This window comes from Nipponia nippon, unplaced genomic scaffold (assembly GCF_047370975.1).
Source record: "Nipponia nippon isolate SJK-2023a ecotype South Korea unplaced genomic scaffold, ASM4737097v1 scaffold_17, whole genome shotgun sequence".
Lineage (NCBI taxonomy): Eukaryota > Metazoa > Chordata > Aves > Pelecaniformes > Threskiornithidae > Nipponia > Nipponia nippon.
In genome coordinates this window covers 1,901,943-1,911,012 of record NW_028262333.1, presented here as the reverse complement: position 1 = coordinate 1,911,012, position 9,070 = coordinate 1,901,943, and positions in this window count along the sequence as shown.

The following is a 9,070-nucleotide window of genomic DNA, read 5'->3' as shown; positions in this document are numbered from 1 at the left end:
GTGCTTAGTTGCCAAGGAATTGCCCACATTACAGCGGCTGCCAGGTCAATGAAACTCTATGGTCTTTGGTGCGTATGCACGAGAAACCCAGAGGATGTCAGTGAAGCTCCTCCCGAGTCGGATGTTAGGCGTGTGCTTAACTGGGCCTTACACTGGAAAAATATTTGTAAACATACAAAAAATCAAAGACTTATTGTTCTGAATAGCTTAAGAATATTTAGGATAAATTTCAGGAACGTATGGTCACCGCACATTGGTTTCTTTTTTTCTTTCTAATATGCTTCTGGTTGCCCATTCATCTTATAATTAACAAACCCAGTGGGATAAATCATTGTTTCCAGCAGTTTAGTGTACAGTTCCTGGGACAATGGCCTGGAAACGCAGCACAGTGCTGTTTTTCAGCTATTTCCCATACTCGGCAGCCAAATAAAGATCCCTGGAAAGTGTTGCTGTCCGTGTTCAGTAAAGTTGTTGCCCACTTCTTGGTGTGCTATAAACTCTGAATTACCCACTCTGTGCCTCACGAGGCTGTTGGACCTGGCAGGAGGCTGCTATGGCTCCGCTCCTCAGCCACATCTACGGGGACAGTGGTTATTTATCCCCCAGCTGCCTTCAAACTCAAGCAGCTGAGACAGCAAGAGAGAAAGGCAGTATTCCCAGGAAAACGGCTGAAGCGGGTCCAGCTTGTGGTTCCTTCACACTGTGCGTCTCCTTCAGGAAATGAGTATTTGGATCTGTTATTCTTAAGGGAAGCACTTAATCACAAGCTTAACTCTAAACAAGCTTAACCGGTTTGCTGGTTTTTCTGACGGAGGGGAAAAGGAAGGTGGGAGGAAAGAAAACAGCGTAGAGGAGTCCAAAAGAATAAAAGAGAAAGAAAAAAAATAAAGACACACAGAAGAAATACAGAGCTGCAAGGAGAAATAAAAAGTTAGGTATTAAATTGGGAGGGGGAAAAGAAGAATTCAGATGTAGCTGAAGGAAAATAAGAGCAGTGCAGGCCAAAAAAAACCAACCCCCCCAAGTTTGGAAATAAAAATCAAAGACAATATACCCCTGTCTTAAACTTGAGTTAATATTCCAGTGAGTCAGAATGAATTATTTGTACTCTGCAGCCCACTTCATGTTTTCCTGCTACACAACTGGAATGCTTATTATTATTATTATTACTGGGAGTAGCTGGTTTCTGGGGGAGTACTAACAAACCAGACCTATTCTTTTCATTTCTCCTTCATGCCCTGCTTCTGCAAGATGAACGTGACTGAAATCAGTGCTCCCACCCCAGCAATCGCACCCCCAGCGTCGCGAGATGTGAGTCACCCCGGGTATTCGTAGCCGTGGCAGGGCAGGTACCAATGCTTTGGTGCCTTTCCGATGCTGCGTTCGCCAAGAGCTGAGTCGCCTCTCTGCTGCTCCTGCCCGTGCCGCTCTTGCTTAGCTAACTCAAGATGGATGTTAAAAATCCCATCTGAGAGGAGGATGTGCTGCAATATGCTGCTGTATTCTGTGCTAAGCTTATGCCGTGCTGCAGAGCAGCAGCGTACATCATATGTGCAAACCCAAAGTGCATGGATAATAAATATAGTAGCAGAGTCCTTATGCCGTATGTTAAAATACATTTCCAGGGTAGCACATGCTGTGGGGCAGTGGAAGTTGCACGGATGGGATCTTCAGGGCTGTAGCAAGGGAGGAGCAGAGGCAGACACAGGTCTTTTGGTGGGACCCCAGCTTGCCTTCGCAGCAGTGTCTTACCTCAGCAAGGCGCGCTTCGGGCGGTACGCTCAAGGGGATGGGGAGAAGAGCTGCCTTTGCCCCTGTTGATGGCAGGGGGGCAGGAGGGGAAGGAGACATTTATCCTAGGACAACAAAGTGCCTTCTTACGGTCTTAAATGTATTCTGCTCTATCACACAACTTGCTGCTCAGCAGTCCTTCACTGCAGGGAACTGCTGAGCTTTAGGACTCAAATCCTCATCCACAGCAAGCGCACCTGCTATTGATGCTTATTACCATGAGTCTGTGATGCCAGAGAGTTACTGAAGTTAGGGGGAAAGTAAATTTTCACATCTTTTGCCGTTCCCTGCCCTGCTGGTTCTCCTCGGTACATTTGGGCTTCCTAGGCTGGCTTCACACTGGTGTTTATCTCTTCAGGCCAACATGAAAACTCAAAAGGCAGCAGCTGTAGTTGCAAGGGGTTCAGCCCAGGCCAATTAGCAGATCTCCCCTGCCACCCCAGAGGAGACGGCAGTGCCTGCAAACTGCAGGTAAAAGCAACCCGGGCTGCATGACCTCCTGAGAACAAGCTGAACATGGCGAGGGAATCTGCAGACTCCAGGCGGCGGGAAGCAGAGCTTGTTTGGGGAGCCCAGAAACTGAGCAAGCCTCAAGTTAGCAGAGGCAGGGGCATGAGGAGAGGCCGTTCCCTGTAGACAGAGGGTTATATATGATCCTCCATGCTAGGCTGAAGGCTGGGGAATACAGGTGGTGAAACAGCAAGGGAGCTGAGTATATTCAGTTATTAGTCAAGGACGCCCGCAGCTCGGCAGGCTGCAGTGCCGCAGGCAGCGAGCTGCCTGCAGAAGGGAGGAAGAAGGGGAGCAGGGACGGAGCGAGGAGTCCGGGAGCGGATGGCACGGTGCAGAGCCAGGGACCTTCGTTTCTGCATGAACCTTAACCTTCTGGTGCCGTGCATGGTCTAAACGCTGAAACACAATTTGGAAAGGAGCAAATACATGGAATAGGGAGCTGTCCACCAAAAGCCCTAGACAGGCCCAGAGCAGCCCCCACTCTCCCGTCTCAGCACCAGTCAAGGCAGACAAAGTCCCAGGCAGGCTTTTTGCCTGGGGGAAGGAGCAGAGAAGGACAAAGGAAAATGTTCCTCTAAACCTTGCACACGCACGGCCAAGAATTTAATTACATGCCATCTTTCGAGTCAGTCCCATACCTCGCTCCCTCAGGGGCTTGCTGATTTCTTTCCTCATTGAAACGAATTCCGATCACCTTGTTTGGATGGTTTAACTCCTTGGCTGGCCCAGATGCCTTATTGCTTCTGCCAAGATACTGTTTCATTCTGAAATTCATGATTCATGACAGAAGACTCCTCATGATACAGATGATTTTGCTCAATGAACAAGAGCAATAGGAAATAAGGAGGACCTACCAACAGAAGAGAGGTGTCCGATGGCTTGCAAAGGTCAAGGATTGCCTGCCACTGCGTGTCTGTTTTCTCAGAGGACCTATACTGTGAAGATGAAGTTCTCTAGGTAAAACAGAAAGTCCTGTCCAGGGGTGTCTCCCTTCCTGGGCTTTGGAGTCATCCCTCCACAGCTGCTGGGAAATAGCATCTTGTGAGCATCTGCCAAGAGCGACGATCTGCCGATCGCAGCACGAGGAGGCGGCGGTGTAGTGCCAGCGATATGGGTAAAGATGCACAGTTAATCCTTGACATGAGAGCAGACCTGGGAGATCTTTGGTGGCTTCTCATAGGCCAACATTTGGGGCTATCCCCCAAGGAAAGAGGTTGGATTTCAGCTGCTTTGCTGCTGTTTGTTTGAATGCAGGTGATGCCGTGTGGCTCAGAGACACTCCTTCCTCACACGGGCATGGCTGTGGCTTTGATCACTGTACAGTTTGTGTCCAGCAATCCCCATCTCAAAATCTGCATGACTGCAAATAAAAAAATATAACAAATTTGTCCTTGTTTTGGGTTAGTAAGTAGAAACTTCACTTCTGACTGAAGAAAGGAGCAACTTGCAGAATTTTTCTTTGAGATCCATGAGTGAGTTCTTTCCAATCCATGTTTTGGGTTGATGCTTAGTTCTCAGCCTCCATGGAGCCTCCTATACTCCCAGTTTGGTCCTGGCTGTCTCTGCATTCATCCCCTACTCAGTCAATGCACAGTCTTCATGACATTTCTGACGTGAGCTTCAGGTTTTGCTGGAACACGTGAAAGCAAAGGGAGACAACAGAAATTATATCTATGGGCCAGGGAACGTATGTGACCTTTGCATTTGTCACAGCCACTTAGAGAAGAGGGTGCTGTTTGCTTCATAACTGTTGCAATATCCTTCACAGGTGGTTAATGCATTCTGCCAGCACATGAAAGAATAATTGGATAGCCACTTTTTTTAAGCTGTATGTAACCAACCATATCAAGTTTATCACCGAATGTCACAGTTTATCATAATCTAATCACTGGAGAGCAGGAAAAATGAGCATACTTGTCTCCATCAATGAACGAGTGATTATTCAGACAATAACTAGGTTTATTTCCTTTATTTCCATAACTGTTTGAAGTCTTATGAAGATGCTCTGGAGAAAGGATTATTTATGTTGGCATCCAGACAGTATACGGATAGGAGGTTTAGAAAAGCTAGAGAGAGATGTTCATTTAGAAACAATCCTAAAAGTCTTAATCATTTTCATTCTGCAGAAGGAAATTGGGACATCAGATTATTTATCAGATTAAAAACGCACTGCCTGTTCCGTCTTGTAGTATGCAAGCCCAATGCACAATAGCGTCACTGGAAAGCCAGTAACAAAGAAAGAGCCAAAATTTCTGCTTTAGTTTTTGTTTTTAAGATAACACGGCTGTTCTCCTGCCAATTGGTCCTTCTTCCATGTCCCAATTTTGGAAGTTATGTAGTATCAAAAGCTGACATGCTACCAAAGAAAACCACTCCACTGGCTACAGTAAAAACAGTTTTGATCAGCATCAGCAAAAAAAAAAAAAATGTATAAAATATGGCCCCGAGTCTCCAGTATGTTCTAACATGAAGAAAGTTATAGCTTGTCCCCAAGGGAATGACAAACCGCATCTCTGATGGCTGGGAAAATCTAATGCCACACGACACCTGCGCGCCCACGCGTGCCAGCAGACAGGTGTGTGCTGCGGTATTTCAGACAAACAGATGTCCTCAGCCAGTGCACCGAGCTGCCCGAGCCTCTTACGAGAAAATAGAGACGTCAGGAAAGGAAAACAATTTCCTCCGTGATCCATTTGCCCTTGCAGCTATTCCTCACGCCTCCAGACTTAAGAGTGAACATCTGACGGCCACTCAGGCAGCAGCGGCGGCTCTGGGGTTGCGAGGAGGAAGCGTATGAGGAAGAGCTGGAAAATATTTTTGTGACAAAAATAGCAATACATCAGCCTGAGTGAACGATAAGAGATAAGGACTCTTTTTTCCTCTCTTAAGTGGAAATACTAGTGACAGCGGTCTAGGGAAGCTTTGCCAAATTTGGCCACCAGCATCCAATGGGAGCTTGCAGTGCAGTCCTGGTTAATGACTTCTTGCTTTACCTGCAGAGAGCTACCAGTTTGAGAGCCTTTCCCCTCAATTTCCTTGGAAACATGGGGGAGATCCCATGAGAGGGAAACTTCTCTGTGAGCTCCTCACCCATCTCCGGTGTGTATTCAGGATGACAGACTGAAATCCCCGAGCAGGGACCCGGGAGGTCTGGCTTCAATTCTTCTCTCTTTGCAGCTTCTCTCTCTCCTGCCCTGACCTTTGAAGCTGCCATATCTCTCTAGATGCGAGCTCCCCAGCGTGATTGATGAGGAATAGCCAAAATGCCTTTTCTTTGTCCCTGCTCTGGTTTATCATATTACACATGCATGAAGTACCTAGCAACAAAAAAATCTGGGTCTTTTCAGTGCTGCTGTAACATAACAAGAAGACAGCTCCACATATTTCCTTCTGAGGTCTTCTGTGACTTTCTGTGACTCTACAGCCAACCTGATTTTCCTGGAGGCACTGAGCAAGGGCTTGTGCTGGAAAATAAGCAGAGCCATCAGTGCCTAAAAAAGAGTTAAATGAGAACTAAAGAAAATTGAAATCTGGGTCTTGAGCAGGTTTGCCACTTCACAACTTGGGTCTGTAGCTGCTGGAGATCTCCTTTGAAAATGTCCTTTAACCCCTTTAAAACATTCATTTTAAAGCTTCTTTTAGCCTGACATTTTTGTAATACGTCACTGCAAAATATCTTCTTAACAGCTGCTGGCAGTTCATGGCATCTTGGTGACCTAAATGCTGCTTTTGTGCAATGCTGGCCTGCAAACAGCAAATGCTCTGGGTGATTTTGCATTTCTGACAGCCCTGCTGTTGGGAAGAGGGGAGGGAGGAAAAGCAACAGCAGGAAGCAGCAAAGCGGGGGACAGGAGGCAGGGGACCAGCTGGAGAAGATGGATGGGGGGCAGGAGGCACTGGGGAGAGCTGAATTCCAGACTTGGTGGGAACTAGGTGGCAAATGAACCCAAGCGGTCCTCTTGCGTCTGCTATCAGAAACCTTGTCAGGGACAGATGGGTGCCCTTGCTGCCTATCGCTCCTGGCAGCACCTGCCGTGCTGCTGCCGGTGCCCACGCTGCTGCCGGTGCCCACACTGCAGAGGACATCAGCCCCTCCAGCTGCTCAGGGCACCTCAACATCGCTCCAACGCCTGGGGCAGACCACTGCTTTCCATCTGCAACGGTTCGTCTGCAGGCTGAGATCTTGGCCAGATACGTTTCCACTTATTTAACTGAAATTATGCTGATTAGAGCAAGAAGGCCAATGAGAGCTCCATTTTGTTCAGCCCTCTCCACACCCGTCACAAGAAGCAGAGCCTGCATCACGGGGCATCTCACCTGGGCCCGCAGGACAAAGACCGAGAGGATTCCTCCCCCCCCCCAATTCCTTCATGCAAAATGAGCTGAATATACATTTGATCTTCCTAGTGAACACGCTTTTAAAAAAGGCAGATGGTGCTTTCTTCTTACCTTTTTCAATTACTGTTTACAACTATTTTCTACCACATTTATGAACTACTTCAAAAGCTTTTTTGGAAGTTATACACCCCAGAGTCGTTTGGATGTAGTACAAACCAAGCAATCAAAAAAAGAGGGGTGAAAAAAATAAAAAAAATCACTTGCAGGTTAATAGGATTTCAGATGGAAGAAAAAAGCAATAGCTCAGAGCTGCTGTGTGAGAAATGCTGAACCTATTTATTTCTGTTCTCTCACTTCTTATTTTAATGCATCACAGTTGAATTAGCCTTGGCAGAATTTACAGCCCTTTTGGTCTATTGGGTCTGCTGAGTCTTTAATGTCCCGAGTGGTCCTATGATCTGTTAATTACCTTACTGCATGCAAAGCTCTATAGGGCTATTTCTTTACAAGAATTCTTTGTCAGGATCAAATTAGATCTGGGGACCCCTTTCCGTGTGATGTTGAGCGTCCTCGGCTCCGCACGGGCAGCGTAAGGTCCTCCGCTCATCGCAGGATGCATTCAGCCCTTTGCAGGATGAGACAGCGTGTGAAGTAAGTGATCAAAGTGGCCCATCGGATAAATCCATGCTCTCATCGGTAACCATCCTGAAAGTTGCAGGGGAATGGTTTACATTTTTCATTTTGTATTCCAAGCACCGTGCTTAATTTTGACATTCCCTCTCTTTGTAAGGGCAGTTCTGGCACTTGGCTCTGAAGGGCTGAACAGCAGGTAACAGCTGAACGGAGGCGGTAAAACATCGTCCTGTTTCTTCCTGACCAGAGGAACTGGGATAAGCAAGGGGAGGTTTTGAATGAATGGTATTTCTGTAATGGACGGCCCCATTCAAAGGCAATAGATGAAAAGGCATTGCAACAAACAGGTCAGAGAGATGTGAGTTTTCCCCATTTATACAATATCTTCCATCCCTACCTGGCAGAAATACCGGTTGATTAGAGGCACTCACTTTCCCATCCCCTAAACCCCATGCCACAGTTTGCTTTTCTTCAGCCAAAACTATTGCCCATTACCTTCTAAAATGGCAAAACTTTACTTCTTACTTACAACGGGAGGCTGTGGCTCTATCCTCAGCCCTGAGCATCTTTCTTGCCAGTCCCTGCCAAAGCAAAGAGATCTGGACTCCTTTTGCTGCAGGCAGAGGCAGAGGCAAGCAGCCGGCTCCCCTCCAGCCCCGGGGGTGGCCGTGCGGTGCCTCCTGCGCAGCTCGCCGGACCCCAGGGCAGCGCCCTGAGCTCGCCTGCGAGGTGGCCCTCCACGATGCACCGTGCAGGCCAGCGGCACAGGGCTTTGCTCTGGGTCTAAAGCTCTGTAAAGCCTTAGACTAAGCTCCCCAGGGTGGCCTGTGCTTACCCCTGCTCCTCCACTCTCCTGCAGCGGGGAAACAGTCCCCACACCTCTCGGTCATAACACCATTTTGTGCAACTAGAACATCTCTCCTCTGAACATCTCAAGAGCTGTTTATGATCTGTAAGGACTGGGTCACCACACGATCCCTGCTGAGGGAGGTGATCATGGGAGTCCATCCATCAGACACTGCATGAGGGTGGATTTTGTAGAGGATGCAGAGAAGCTTTGGTTACTGCAGTCCATCCCACCGTGCCCCATCCAGCTGCCCCCTCCATCCTCAGCTCCCTCCAGCCCAGCCAGCAGCTGCATCAGCCCCGTCTCCTCATCTGGATTAGGAATCTGGTTCAGCACTGGATTAAATACATGTTCAGTTAAGGCAGAGGGCTAAGAATGCGCTGTAGGGTTTTGCTGAGCCTGAAAGAGGATGCTTTTAGAAAGTCACTGTATTTAGGCCATGGGGAAAAAAGCCTACAAATCAGAGAGAAAAGGGGATTATAAATAGGAATCAAAATAAGCTATCATTTCTTCATATGTCTTACTCCTTCAAAAAGCCATCCCTGACGTCTCCTTCGCTAACTGTTTGGGCTGGGCAGCTCATTTTGACTGCATTTTCACATTTTCTTCTTTTTTGGTTTTCTGGAACAGCATCTGGAAGTAGGAGGATAGGGGCGTTACAAAGGCACGTAAGGAGCAGGGCCAGCTTTCTGCACCGCTAAGTGAGCACCACTTTCAATAGTACAGCAGGACCTAAACGTGCCCTTGATAAGCAGAACTTGCTAATGTTGTCCCCGGTGAGCAGCAGTCATTACCAGTCACAATTATTAGGCTAACTCAATTTCCAAGAGACATCCAGCTAAAGAGATCGGCTTCTTAAAGCTGTACAAATTTGTTATCACTCCCTGCAGATGGGGAAACGCGATGCCCGCTTTGCTTCGCACTGCTTTTCCCAAGGTGGCTGCTGTG